The sequence below is a fragment of the Leptidea sinapis genome, chromosome 1 (genome assembly GCF_905404315.1).
Source record: "Leptidea sinapis chromosome 1, ilLepSina1.1, whole genome shotgun sequence".
In the NCBI taxonomy this organism is placed as follows: domain Eukaryota; kingdom Metazoa; phylum Arthropoda; class Insecta; order Lepidoptera; family Pieridae; genus Leptidea; species Leptidea sinapis.
In genome coordinates, this window is record NC_066265.1 from 31,461,028 (window position 1) to 31,477,499 (window position 16,472).

Below are 16,472 nucleotides of genomic sequence, written 5' to 3' on the forward strand. Positions count from 1 at the left end.
CTCATACGTTTTGTACACAGCTGTTCTAATTATTATGTTCATTCAAACATAATTACATTCGTTAAGTAAGTTTAATGAGTCCTTAATTTAGTTTAAAATTGTTTCCTACTCGTTATAATAGTAAGTACATTTTTGGATGTTTGTCTCGTTAAAGCAAAGTTTGTGTTACTCAAATTATTAAAAATTGTTGTAACTACCAACTTAACAGAATGTATATAAGAGTAACTATATAATTGCGCAGAGTATTATTTAGGGGCCACCACCATTCTCCAGTGGGAGGCTCCTTTGCTCAGGATGCCGGATAGATTATGGGTACCACAACGGCGCCTATTTCTGCCGTGCAGCAGTAATATTTAAGCATTATTGTGTTTCGGTCTGAAGGGCGGCGTAGCTAGTGAAATAACTGGGCAAATGAGACTTAACATCTTATGTCTCAAGGTGATGAGCGCAATTGTAGTGCCGCTCAGAATGATTGGGTTTTTCAAGAATCCTTAGCGGCACTGCGGTCAGGGCCTATCAATTACCATCAGCTGAACGTCCTGCTCGTCTCGTTCCTTACTGTCATTAAAAAAAGTCATTAGTTAGAGTGAGACATACTAGATTGTAGGTGATCGCTCCCGTTCATTATTGGAAATTCACAATATGAGGCGGAAACGTCCAATTCAGTCTTCGTTCGTTACCCCTTGAGATTTATTTAAAAATATATAATTAATTAATATATTATAAATTTTTTACCATTGGCAAGCAGTAGATAATTTTAGTATAACTCGTTTTTGTAAAATTTTAGACAAACACAACAAACAAACCTATATTTATCACGTCTTTTAATAAGTAGTAGGGAAAGATTCATTGACAAAAAACATGATACCATTCACAATTTGCTAAATTACGCAATTCTAACTTATTGATATAAGAGATTTCTCGATTAGATATTAGATAATAATAATCAACATAGAATCCGAAAGTATATAGACAAAACCTAAAGTAATCTTGTAAATAAAATTCAAATCATAAGATCCCTAACACAATTTTTCATTTAATCTGCAGTGTACAAAAAATCCTAAATTATATAATACTTATATAAAAAACAATGTTATATATGCTATGTGTTATCAGGATTAAAATGCGAAAACTGTAATTAAGTTATTGTAACACTGTAAGTTTTCCAAATAAAATAAAATGAAACATTGAGAAGAGCAAACGTGAAACTGAGGTCTGATTTTTTTTAATCACTTGCTGACCCGGCAAACGTTGTATTGCCATACCGCCTCAGACGTTACGTCCCGCAATTTTTAAATCTGTAATATCTTCGAAACTATTCATTTAAATCATATGCTGTAAAGGGCCAAATAGATCTATATTAAATCAACAATGTATTTAAGGTATTTAATTAGGTAAGGATTAATGATGTATTGGTTAAAATCGCTTCGAAAATTAGCCATTATTTGACGTAAAAAGTAAATGACAAAAAAAATGGTATTGTGGGATATCCACAAGAGATAGACATACCATAGTTTTCTGTAGACCTTTTCAATGTGTACAATAATTAGTACATTATTTTGATAGTTCTCGTAGGGGTAGTTCAGCCTGCGTTTGCAATGTAAGCGGAAAAAATGTAATTATTTACGACATCACATTAGAAACCTCATAAATAACAGTATTTCGCCACTATTTAATAGATGTTATTATACATATAAACCTTCCTCTTCAATCACTCTATTAAAAAAAACTGCATCAAAATTCGTTGCGTAGTTTTAAAGATTTAAGCATACATAGAGATATAGGGACAGAGAAAGCGACTTTGTTTTATACTAGTGAAGAGATTTCAATAAATAGGCTAGATTTGAAAATAAATAGGCAAAATCTGAAGTAATCTTATAAACACAATACAAATCATATAATGATCCCTAACTCGATATTATATTTGATTTGCATTGTACAAAAGGACCAAAATAATGCAAATATTGAGAAGAACTAACGTGAAACTGTGGTTTATGCAATTATTTTAACTGTTGACTGTATTCTGTATTGCAAAGCACGATCTATATATTAGTGTCCAGCAAAAAGCTTCATCCAGAAGATTATTTAGCGCAACGTTCTATTATGTTATCTCAAAACCGTCATAATTTACCCCTCTTAGATACAACAAAGAGGCCAAATAACGCCCTCCCGAAATTAGGGAGAGTTTAGTGTGAGAACAGCCGCCGGGGAGGATAGACGTGTGCTTGGTCAGACGGAACATCTGCTCCGATCGTTTTGAACGTTCAGTGAAGTGACTTAAGTGTTGAAAAGTGAATTTTTGTTGCGATTTAATGAACTTTCTTACGCAAGCGAACTAATAAGGAGTAAAAATTATTTTGTATCAGTTTTTTAAGGTGATTTTTCTTTTCAAGTTATGCTTTTTCTCGTTTTTATTTATGCTTACCATACTTATTGTAGTTAGCAAAGCATATTTTTATATTATAACTCAGATAAATGTAGAATCAATGCTAATTTAACATATATAAAATACCGAATTTTATTTTCTCTAATATTCGATTTATAGTCGTAAATAAGCTTTATTTAATTCACAAAACCACAAGTAGCTGTTCGTTAGGTTAGGACTAGTCGTGGGTTCGAGACCCGCATCGTTGATAAAATATTGTTCTTCAAATTTTATTTGTGTATTAATATCCTAGAAGTGAGGGTTATCACTTTTAAAAACATATCGAATTGTCAAGTAACTGTTTGTTAAAAGCGTTAATCATTTGTTTTCCACATTGATGAAAACACATTTCGTGTGAACAGTAAATTGAACAATTACAGGTTGATACTCAAATTTTAATAAAAGCTTGATCTAATAACTGTCATTCGTTTTGTTTTCAATTAGCATGCATACATATTAATTATCTTTAATACTTAATAAATATTAATTTATGTAAGTGATGACATTTTTAAAATATAATAAAAAAAAATTGCCAGATTTTATGGTAATGAAAAACAATAAGTTTATTATATTAATGATTCTTATTAGATATTTAATTTACATTAGTTGAATCAGCTGTCAATTTTCTGTTGTCTGATGGATCACGGGTCGAGTGCATTTCACAAACGGAAAAACCTTAGCTGCATTGCGCATCACTCACGTATTTCTAATTATCCACTTTGCTTTCCTTAAAGCTTCCAAATTATAAAATTTTTTTAAGGCTTCTTATATAATATAATCAATTAATGTAATCAATATAATATATGTTTTCAAATTTAAACTTTCATGAGCTAAACTGGGCCAACAAAAATGTATACAAATTTAAATCGATGATAATTAAAATAGTTCAATATTATTATAGAGTCTACATAACCAAGCACTATTCAATGCGAAATCTTTCATTTACCCATTCTTATACGTCCTATTTAGTAGTTTTTGCGTGATTGACTTGACGACTGATAATTATAACCCAGTGGTTCATCTTCCTGTTTTAATTGACGAATGGTCCCGGATTCGAATTCCAGTAGGTACAAACATTTATATGAATATGAATGTATTTATGTGTGTATACCTATTGTATTAAAAAATTTTTTCGGACTTGCATTGCATATACTTATTTGGTGCTAGATAATTTGTATGAAAATATTTTAATTATTGCGTAGATTTCCCTCAAGGGGAAGTAATTTTCAGTATATAAATAAGCGCTATAGGCTAGAGTTTTTAGAAAATTGATTTTAGCGTGTACAGTAAATATTCCAGGTGGTAGGAAAGATAAATAAAGTCAAAGCAAGGGTCAACGAACCACTGTTGACAATTGTAAGAGCCATGCTGTCATTGGTTGTTTGAAACCCAAATGATTAATAGTGACAAAGTCTGTTTTTATATTTTATTTATGAAAATAAGGGACGAGACGAGTAGGACGTTCAGTTACAATCACCAAATTGATACGCCCTGCTCATTAAAATGCAGTGCCGATCAGGATTCCTGAAAAGCCCAAAAATTCTGAGCGGCAACACATATGCGCTCTTCACCTTGAGACATAAAATGTTAAGTCTCATTTGCCCAGTAATTTTACTATCGTCCTTCAGACTGAAACACAGTAATGTTTACACAATACTGCTTCACGGCAATAATACCCATAATCTAGCTGGCATCTCGTGCAAAGGTGCCACTGGATGCAAATATATTCAGTTATATTGATGATTTAAACACATATAATTACTTACATAATAAATAATACTGGAAAAGTTTAACTTTAGTTTATTCTTGTGTCTATTAAATTAACTGAATATATCTTGGAGTTTGTTAAGTTTACTGCCCGTTAAAATTCGCCAAAACTAATAAGAATTAGTAAAGATATAAAGATAAACTAATAAGAATTAGTCAATAAGAGTTGTAAATTTATTAAGTATAGAATCGTATTTTAATAAACACAAATAAACCTTAAAAAATACAAAGGGAAGAAACTAACTTTGGTTTGTTATTATAAATAAAATTTGAAAAACAAAATTTTATGAACGATGCGGGTCTCGAACCCACGACCTCTCGCGTTCCGTGCCAGTGCTTTCCCAACTGAGCTAAGCTTTCGAGTGACGTATCGTCATAAAATCTTATATACTTTGTAACTCTCAGGTTGTGGCTTCATCTACAGGATCTACTTTACAGTTGATAACCTGCTCAACCCCAATATTTGCATATTAGGAAATTTACCTGAGATGTCGCTCTTGTAAATCTAAACAATTTTTTATGTGTTTAAAGTGATAACCCTCACTTCTAGGATTAATATACAAATAAAATTTGAAAAACAAGATTTTATATACGTCTCTCGAACGATTAGATCAGTTGGGCGAGCACTAAAACATAATAATTTTTTATAATAACTTAAAAGACACCCATATTTTATCTCAGAGCGACGCGTGATTGTATTGCAGTGTGCTACGCCCTAGAAGTTTTCGCCCTAGACGCTAAATGAGCTCTTTGATTGTGTCATTAGAAATTCCATAATGAATTATTACTAAGTGTATAAATATAGATAGCTGTTTGTATTTCGGCCAATCGTAAGTAGTTGTATTTAAATCTTGCACATAGACAATAGAGTACTAACCAGAGCTTATCGTGAGTCGTGACGGAGGGCTGAGGGCTGAGGGACATAACCCTTCGTTTGACTCATTCAAACTTACTATCGACCCAATGCAACCGCTTTACAAATAAGTACATGCAATGTGAAATGCGAAAATCAATACAACACTGATACGACGCTGACAATTACTATCAGGCTATACTTTTAAAACTCTGGTTTAGTCAGTTAATACTTTGAATGAAAATTTAAGAAAATTTATTGAAGCAGGCGTTACTTTGCGGAAATACGTAATTATACAAATGATTTAAGTTTTCTTTAGTGTTAATTCCGGCAATATTTGTTTTTAAACAATTCGACACGTGTTTCGCCTCTACACGAGGCACCCTTAGGACGTGTTGTCTCGCCAAAATCTGGCACGAGACATAGAGTCATAGAGACATAGAGTAGACTTAAATCATTTGTATACTTTGATTGAATTTTATTTGATTGCATTATGGGGATATAGAAATAGTTACTAAAGACGTTGCGATACAATGTTGTTTTATTATTAAAAAGACATAAAAATAAGTAGAGTTATTAGAAGTTTGCATAGATTATTAAATTATGTTAATTTCTGTCACTTAAAATATAAATAAATATGATACACTATATAAAGTAAAGTTGATAAAAATTATTTAAAAAAAAACACAGTTTTTTTTTAATAAAGGACAAGATGAGCAGGACGTTCTGCTGATGGTAATTGATACGCCCTGCCCATTACAATGCAGTGCCATTAAGGATTTTTGATAAACCCAAAAATTCTGAGTGGCACTACAGTTGCGCTCGTCACCTTGAGACATAAGATATTAAGTCTCATTTCACTAGCTACGGTGCCCTTCAGACCGAAAGATAGTAATGTTTAGACATTACTACTTCACGGCCGAAATAATTATTTTGAAAAATATTTTTTTTTATAATATTGACACATTTGCGCAAATTATTAAGCCCCAAACTAGGTATAGGCTTCGGGTTGCAGCCATTTATTGACAATATTCATACTTATAACATAAAACACGTAACCCGGAAACAAACATCCATATTATTCATATGAATATTTGCACCTGCCGGGATTCGAACTAGGACCTTTAACTCAGAAGGCCATTGGTACAAAATAACATTAAAACTTGATTTAAATGAGTTACTTACAATTTAAATTAAAATATACGATTTTTAAGACAAAAGAGTTAAACAATTTGGCATTTCGTTAAGTGATAACCCTCACTTCAGGGATTAATTACACAAATTAAATTTAAAAAGAAAATTTATGAACGATGCGGTACTCGAGCCCGAATCGTTTAAATTTGAAAGAGCGACATCTCAAGTCAATTTCCTAATATGTTAATATTAGGATTGAGCAGGTTGTCAACTGTAAAGTAGATCCTGTAGATGAAGCCACGACCTGAGAGTTAAACAAACATCAAGATTTATGCCTTTACGTCACTCGAACGTTTGGCTCAGGGAAAGAGCGCTCGCACGGAACGCGAGAGGTTGCTAGTTCGAGACCTGCATCGTTCATAACTTTTGTTTTTAAATTTAATATTTTTAACAAAAGAGACATAATAATTATGTCATTGACGTGTTGTCAAAGTTCGAGCATTTTAAGTTCAATTTGAACTAACTAAAAACAGAGAATTAGCTCTGAAATAAGCATAACATATTTATCTGGGCTTCTAACAGATGTTAATATTATATTTGAGTCGGATCGGTCATTCATGCTTGTATACTTAAAACGTCTAGATAGAGTCTCTTGTTGTTAGGCAACCGATAAAAACACGCCAGAAATAATACTTAGTGTGCGTGACAAGCTACGTCTTACACTCGCGATTTGTATGACACTTTGTGTTAGTGTGCGTGCATTGCTCAAAATAGAGGTTAACTCAAAACTCAATATTTTCAACGTTTTCACAACTGTCATAGTCTATCTAGACGTATAAATGATTTAAGCTTGTATACATAAATATAATAGTTTTGAAATATTACAAATACTTATAATGAGGAGGAACCTCAAGTTAATGGAATATAATAATACCCTAAATAGGATCGCATACCAAAACTTTTGCAGTCGAATAATAATAAAAAAGTAACCTAGATTTGCAATTATTAATAAAAATATTATAATAACATTTACACAGACTATCTTGATTTAAACTAGGCATAGCACTATCGGTATATATATCAGTGAAAGATATCCATTTATTTATAACTTTAATATTAGATTTTTTCGGTTTTTCAAGAATCCTGAGCGGCACTGCATTGTAATGGACAGGGCGTGTCAATTACAATCAGCTGAACGTCCTGCTCGTCTCGTGCCTTATTTTCATAAAAAAATAACAAACATCCATATTCATGTCTGGTCCTACCACTAGCCACTGGGCTATATATATGGATTGTCATTTGTTTATAAATGATTTAGTTTTAGAGCGCAAAGAAAATTTGCTGATAAATGTGTAATGAACAGTTTAAACCTTAGTTAGTTCGCGATTGTGATCAGTGAGTCATCGTTTTCACCCCTTAGCCGGACTGATGGTAATGTAATCGGCGACGAATTAGTTCCCATCGCACGTTGTTTAGAACGCGAATCGCCGCGGAATACGTAATAGTTAGCTGTTGTTCGATTTAACGAACGACAAATTCAAAAATTTTTTTTCAAAATAGGATTCAAATCACTTATTGAACGTCAAAAACTACCACCCATTCAAAATAGACTGCCTCAGACCTGAGAAGAACGCGCGCAAGAAACTCAGCGGGCTTTTTTTTGTAAAAATATGGATTACAATGTAATATCGTACAATAAACATTTGTAATTAAAGAGCCTGAGGGTGTTCGCTTCATTCCCAGTCTTTTTTAACAATTCTTTTAAATTTTGTAACACATTTGTTTTGTACATTTCCTGGGATCATATTGCAGAAGTAGTAATAGTATTTTAAATAGAAGTAGTAGTAGTAATTTTATTTTACTTTTTAAATTTAGTATTGATAAATTTGTAGTTTTTTAATTAAATTATTATTTTACAGTTGTATATAGTGTCTTCAAAATTTGTAATAGTAATGCCAATGATGACTACCAAGATAATAGTTTACTGTTAATCATACCTTTATTTGATCCCACGATACAGTCTCCGACTAGTGTGGCGATTCAATGGCAATCATAATTTAGTCATACTTATATATAAGCTTGTAAAATATTTAAAGTTAATGTAATTTAATGACAATGCATTTGTAAAAAGATCGATTTAAATAAATTATTCATATTCTTAAGCATATACATCGCCCCATAAAAGACTTAACCGAGTAGTAGGCATAGCAAGTCTATGTTTGTTACTCGTGCTAACATTATGATTGTCACACATTTGTACACGACCTAGGGTATTAATTGAGATACTATGTCATAATTTTTTCACTAATAACAAAAATATAACAAATATAGTAACAATTTACATACAAAATAGAGTGGCCTATATCCTCGATTGAAAAATATCTGCAGTTGTGTTGTGTAGTCGAATAATTAATCAATATAGGGTCTCATGGTAGCAGTGGGCGTGAGGTCCATTCACAGCACGGACACATCGTACAATCGGTGTGCGTTACGACTTCCATTGAGCATATAAGGCATAACAGGCATTTATTTTCTCAAAATTGATTCCTTTAGAATTCTTTTTCATGTCATTTCTAATAACTACTAGATACTACTACCGCTTCGGAAACAAATGGCGCTCCGAGAAAGAAGAAGCAGAGCAAGAAACTCTCCCAGCATTTTTTTTGCGTGCTTTTTAATATAAACTACAATATTCTATTGTCATTACTATTGATATAAAATAATCATAATTTAGTCCCAGGCTGTCAGATCACTAAGATATTCAGCTGTGGAGTAGTAGGATTGACGACAGAGGCATTTCTTAATAAAATATTTAAATTTATTTATAGATGATGCCTGAACAGTGGGACTTTATTATAAAAGTATATACATTTACCCTTAAAGCTATTATGTATCTTATGAAACCTACTATCTTACAAGCCATCCCTTATTTCTAGTGTTATAATAATGAAAATCACTATTAAGAGCAAATAGGTGACGATTCTTGTGAACGTATATTAAATTTTCATAAATGTACTGACGATGATTTAATATTTACATACTTTCGCTCACCGCTTAAGATTTACGTCGGTGCCTATAAGCGTCATGACTTTACTACTCAAACTTTTTTTTGAAGAGGAGGAAAATACATTTACTTATTGAAGACGCCGAAACGGGGCATATGTCTGGCTCGGTTTCAAACACCCTGTACTGACTAAAAACCTACTCTGTCCTGATAGCCCTTAAGGCTTTTATAGCAAAGCCTTGGAGGCCGAAAATGTAGCTCACAGGAGACTCGAAACCTCTAACCGCCTGCTCACTAGGCTGGATGGAGAGAAGATCATTATATATCTGTGGCTACTTAAACTGTGCAAGCTTCTTAGTATGCAAGCTTACCAGCTAAAACTAGTGTATTCAAATTTAAATTAAATAATTAAAAAACTACTGTAAGGAGAAAAGAATTGAATTTACGTATATTTGTTTATATTAGATGAAGTCTTAAGTTGTTCCAAAAGCGCGTTCAGTTTTATATATGGCCGGCAACGCTCCTGTGGTTGCAAGAGAATCAGTTAATCCGTACGCTCGTTTGTCTTCCTATTCCATAAAAAAACCTTAAAACATTTGTAAGTTCCGTAAACTGCAGTTACCGTAGAACTAAGTATACATTGGATATTTAGTTAAGTAAACTCATCGGTGAGCGTTCTACAAATACCTTGAATCATAAGCAAGTTCACCCACGTATTGAGTGGGCGATGTTTGAATGAACATCACTACCTTTTTGGGACAATTCGGTAAAACATTCAGCTTTCTTCGACACACTAGTTGTTGGTCTTCATTGTGTTGCTCTGACGATGAAATTTACTCTATTTGCATGCACATTTGAATTTTATTTGCAAATTCAAAAAAAAATTAAAAGAATTGTTAATAAACCTTTGTGTGGTTAAGGTGCTACTAAATAAAAAAAAATATTGTACAATATAACATTGTAACGATGTTTTACGAATAAAAAAGATGCCCGCTGAGTTTCTTGATTCCCAGGCATACATTTACGAATTCGGGTGGTAGTTTTTGGCCTTCAATTAGTTATTTCAAATATATATTTAAATTTTAATTTATTTCTCGAAAAACTATTTATAAATTCATTTACAATGTGTGGCTTACATCTTACATTTTGCAGTTATGCCGAATTAAACAGCAATATTATATATAAGTAGCTGACCCAGCAAACGTTGTAATGCCATATAAAAAAGAGATGACGACCGATTCTCAGATCTACCAATTACTTATATCGTTAATAAAATTTTTCGCACTAAAATTATAATTTTATTCGATTGCCATCTTGCAACTCTATTGTGTATCGTGGATGGAACAGAATAATATTAAAATTTCGATACAAAAATAGGTGTTGATCGTAGACAGGTGAAAATTTGGGTTGTATGTATTTTTAATGCTGAATGATAATAAAATAAAAATTAAAAAATTAGTCATAATAAAAATAAATATTTAGGGGTGTGAAAAATAGATGTTGGCCTATTCTCAGACCTACCCGATATACACACAAATTTTCAAACAAATTGGTTTAGCCCTTTCGGAGGAGTTTGATAACAAACACGGCACACGACGTGACACGAGAATGTTATAAGATAATATCTAAAAAGGTATTTCTTTGTCAACCTGAATAGTTTACAATAAATATCCTGCATGTACTAACCCCCTTATTCATAATGATCCGCTAACTTATAACAGCTGCTAAAGAGTGTTATTTCTCATTCTGACTTAGGTCAATAGAAGAAGACTGAGTGAGAATTAGCAATGCTTTAAGTTAGCAGACTATTATGAATAAGGGTGTAAGTGTTTACCTAGTAAAGAGAAAGTTATTTATTTGCATTACTTATTGTTTGCATCACTATAATTTTTAATTTGCAATTTTTTTTTGCAATCGAACAATTAGTACTACTGCATTTTATTTCCTCTAAACAAATATAATATTAATTTAAATTTTACAGATTTCCTACCAAAAGTGACTATAGTATACTAATAAGAACTGTGTTCATAAACTGTGATAGTGCAAGGAGTTTGTGCCAAAATTGACGTTGTGTTACTGGACTCTATGCCTTAGTGTCGAAGACATAAAATCCGTATTCGGATAGAAGTTGCGGTGGGTTGTCATTTATGGCTACGGATGGGCACCAACCTATCTAAATTGAACAAGACCAGAGTCTCCGGTGTAAATCATGTTAGTATACATTAAATTTTATTATTTATATAGATATTTTATTAGAAAATATTTTGGGATCGCCGACATCTGAGAGAGGGCTACGAGAGTCAATCTTAAAGTTCTTAGAAAATCAAAAACTGATTAAAGAAAGAAACAACATTTATATCACGAAACACTCACACGATACTTTTAATAGAATAAGATAAAAGTACACAACAAACCGGAAAAGAACATATTTTATTTAAGAGTGATTGATTTAAATTTGGAGAGTTCCTGTGCAGTGCAGGAAATGGGTCAGTAAGTTAAGGCTAAGGTAAAAAGTTATTAATTGTATATCTTATCAAAATGGAACCACTGAGAAAAGCACTTTGGCTATCGTTAGGGGAGTGTCTTCAACGGACACACAACATCTGCTTCGGCGTCGTTTCCTCGAAATTGTCTTTTTATTTTTGGCAATAAATAAAAATCGCAAAAGTGCACCGTTGAGCCTGTATCGTGGGTGACCCAGTAGTTCCACGTGTGACGTCGCTATATAGTCGATTGCTCGCCTGTCAGTGTGCGAGGAGTCGTTGTCGTGGTGAAAAAGAATCCTCCTGCGAGGCCGTTTCTCCAAAACTTTTTTCAAGACACGCGTTACCGGGGACCCATCGGTATGAAAGAGCTGAGTTGCAGATTGAACAAGTGAATAGATGCTGACGCTGAACTTCGATTGTCTCTAATTTAATATTTTTATTGGTCATATTCGCTCCAGACTTGTTCTAAGTAACACATATTCTAATATTATTGTAATTAGTGATTGGTGTAATAAATAATAATTTTTAATAAGACCTTTTATGATCGTCCGAACATAACTCACGTGGCAAACAATTTTTAATAGACGATTGTCGCTGTAAATTTGACAGCTCTGTTGACATACTGATCAAATTAAAGTCGCGAGCCATCCTTTCAGAAACCCTATTCATACTTAACATGAGATTTTTGCGTTGGATAGCGTTTCGGAAACCCGAATTTATTTAACCATCCTGTTATATTGAGAACAGTGTTAGTTGAATATAATTTTGATCAGCCTTTTGGGAAACAGGGCGTATGTTATATAATACTAGCTGACCCAGCAAACGTTGTATTGCCGATATTAAAATCGCGATACAAAAGTAACTGTTGATCGTAGATGGGTGAAAATTTGAAGTTGTATGTATTTTTTAATGCTGACTCATAATTAAACAAATTTAAAAAAAATGTCAAAAAATTCAAAAAAAAAAATCGTTCACCACCCTTTAGGGCGATGAAAAATAGATGTCCGATTCTCAGACTACCCAATATGCACTCAAAATATCATGAGAATCGGTCAAGCCGTGTCGGAGGAGTTCAAAGTTTAACACCATGACACGAGAATTTTATATATTAGATGTACTTATTATATATATATATATATATATATTATATCTGTTAATGCGTATAGGATTCTTGTAAATGACGCTGTAGCCGCACTGGCGCCTCGGTCGGGTCGCTTGTTTGAGTATACGAATAAATATCACGCTGGTATGAAATCAGCAGGAATCTTTCTAGTTTCTTTGGCAATGTTTTGCTGATCTTTGCTTTAGTATTTAACTCGGATATAATTCAGTGTGCGAGCTGATCCATGTTGGACATACATATTTGTAACATACACTCTCTTCTGTAACACTAGAATCACAGAAGATTGTTTAAGATAGGTGTACTCGCCTTTTTTTAAGGAATCATGAATATATGTATGTTCTAATTTACAATGCAAAATAAATCAGGTAATGATTTTTGAATCTATAAAAATTTAAGAGAAAATATTGCATACCTAAATTATTTTTTTTATGAGATTAGGTTTCGATTAAGTTTCCAATACCAAGTTCATCTGCCTCAAAAAATGTAATAAAATTATCAAGTGGTACATGAAAGTAACGTGCAATCTACGACCCTCGAGTTACACCCCCAAGCGAAGCTATCAGCGGATTGCTACGCAATCATTCATCATCGGGTCAGCTGCGGCGTGAAATTGACGTGTCGTGGACATCACATGTAATAGCTTTAAAGTTAGTGGATGTGAAATTACTGGAGGCTTATTTACTGAAGGGATACTGGCATTCTGTGATTAAAAATTTATACCAGTGATGGACTAAAATTACAAATTTTTTGCTGATTTCTGATACCGTAAAGTCAAATAAGAGTACATGAAGAGAAAATGTTAAAGAACCTCGTGACAGAATTTAAAACTTTATTAAGACGAGTTTAATACTGAAATACAACTTTATTACAATATATATAGAAAGAAAATTAGGTTGTCATAAATATTACCTTGTTAGGTTCAACAAATTTTGAATAATTTATAAATCATTAGAACTAAAAGCTATTTTGAGTAAAATCTCTTTAGTACGTGGGTCACACTAAAAGTTTTGCGTAACTTACAAAAAAAACAATATTTTATAACCAAAATATTATGTTTATTGCTTTTCAGAATACTCTCCTTTACATTTTAAACATATTTCATGTGATCGAACCATTTTTTTTAAAACAGGAGGGCCACAGATCTGAACGCATGTTTTCTACGTGCTGATTGAATGCTATCACTGCCTCTTCGGAATTGGTAAAAGTGAAACATCTCATCAAGAATGAAATCTCTCAAATTCAGCAAACCATCGCCTCACCGTGCTCAAGCAAGGTGCTTCTCTCCCAAAAGCATTTTGAAGACGAGCGGCACAGTCTTGCGGAGAGAGAGAACTTTTAAAATCATACAAAACCATCGCTCTAAAATCTTTTCGACTTAATTCCATTTTCGTTGCGTATTCTACAATCGCGCGTTTTCCGAGAACGTCCTGCCTTGCGTAGCCACTTTGTGGCCGGGTGCAGTTTCAATTTTAGTATTTTTTTCAAAATTAATTTTGAATATTTTTATACAGAATACTTGCTGTAACAGACCGCAGTTAAAAAAGCACTTTTAATTTTTTTTTCTGGTTTTCCATGCATCTGCTTGTCCGAGCAAAACGCAAACAAGATTTAATTCTGATTTTGCATGAATATTAAGAAGAGGTCGGAGCAACATACAGGATACATATTTTCTTACTTGTTTATCAAAGACTAGTAAGTAATGTATTAAATTAGATTATAAATCATCAAATATATTCGTTTACTGTTGAACTTAGTAACGTAAACAGGATAAAGTGTTGGCGACGCAATGCCGCGGTCTACCGCCCGCCCTCCGCCCGCCCTACCGAAAGCGGTGGAGACTTCCTCTACCGACCGACTCCTCGATAGATTCAATATCCGCTCAAATACAAGATGTTCCGTCACTTGATTATAAGACAGGGTTTGCGATGGTTTGATGGTTTGAGTCTATCGAATCAAAGAGAGAGAATTCCAAAGTTTTGTAGCTACGAAGCGTAGTGTGGATAAAATATCATCCACAACATCATTGGTACTTTTAAAAGAAGGCGTATTCGCCTGTGATTCCTCTAGTGTTGGAAGATAATGTGGGCGGCGGTGATCACTTTAGATCAGGTCAGAGGACATGAACGTTCGTTTGTCCCCTTTTTCATAAAAATACAGTGTTGTACATACAAATATCTACTTCCATCCACCCCCTCTATAAGACTACAATATCAAAACTCTATAAATATCGCTTGGATTGATAACTGGAAAATAAATAAATTTACAAATGATTATTTTCCTCTGTACATTAAAAACTATGCAGCCCTATTTTATTATTGACAAATAAAAAAATAACTCAATGCCCTAATTGGTCGAAGCGACAGGAATCACATTAAGACGGCGGGATCAAAGAGCACCGCATCCAATAAAACGTCAGGATCTATCAGGGTTGTCGCTCGCAGATTATACGTGTCACAAATAATTGCTTCGGTATTCAGCTTTATTTACAGCTCCTGAGTGTGTTTAGTAATTGATGATGAAGTGCCGTTTTGTACTGTGTTTGACATTTGCTGATTTTGTCCAGTTAATATTCTATATGTATTTGAAACGCGACCTATCACGCGATTCTAGAAATAAAATGAAAAGAGTTATAATTTCTTGCATTGCAAGATAATTTGTGTCAAAATATTATTGATGACAATTACAAATTATTACTAGCGAACTGAGATCGTTATAGTGTATATGTACTTGTACATTGCTTTTCTTTAAAATATATATAATTAAACTACAATAAATGACTTTCTTAATGATACGATTGGAAATGGAGCGACCGCCCTCAGGCTACTTAAATAATCAAGTATATTGTAAAGAAAAATTGTAAATTATGAATTAAGAAGCCTGTTTAAATTTGATTCCTACTGATGTATATGAGCTTCACTTTCATTGCTAATATACTCAGGTTTTGCAATAAATGCAACAGAATTGTTCGTCCGTCTGAAAAAAAAAATAACAATAAGGACCTTTCTCAGCTATTTCTCCAGAATTCTGAAGTCCTTAAAACGATTGCGAGGAGTCATAAATAAAACATTGCATGACCGAAGCAGATATTTCAGCTGTATTACCGAAATTGACCGCTGTATATACGGAACTCATGTAAAAGCCAAATGAATAGCATTTGTACAAACAGAAGGGTTGCTTTTAGCTTTACTCAAATATTGATTTATCGTTTTAACCAGTCTCTGTAATGAATCAGCTTTTATTTAATGGTGTAACTGTATATATCAAACTATTATGTTGATTCGAAGCGAGGGGAAATCCATGGAGGATTTCGTCCTGGTAGATTTTTGCTGACAGTCTGAAATATTCACTTATATTGGCAGGCGTTTGGGAAAATACTTTTTCTGTTAAACACTTCGTTTGTGGTGTGTGTAATAATGAATGTATAATTAACATAACATATGCTATTGAGTTAATTAGAAAAGTTATATCTAAAAGATTTTTACAAATTTAAATAAGATGAAATTAATTAATCATTGTTATTTAGCATTTTCTTCCAAATAGCCTTTCTAACACTACTTGTTATGCAAAAATATAGAATTATAATATATTAAATAAAAACTTCCTCAAACACTTTTCTTAGTTATGATTTTGCCTACTAAAATATGATTAAGGAGTATCTTCGAAGTAACAATACACATAAT

General features: G+C 32.8%; 1 protein-coding gene across 1 annotated transcript in view; it reads left to right on the top strand.

Annotated features, from left to right (window-relative positions):
* Positions 1 to 2,186: 2,186 nt before the first annotated feature.
* Positions 2,187 to 16,472, top strand: part of LOC126969783 (uncharacterized) — a 242,924-nt gene continuing 228,638 nt past the window's right edge. The window contains exon 1 of the mRNA XM_050815722.1: positions 2,187 to 2,375. The gene's annotated coding sequence lies outside the window, so the exon portion shown is untranslated. The remainder of the gene's footprint in view (positions 2,376 to 16,472) is intronic.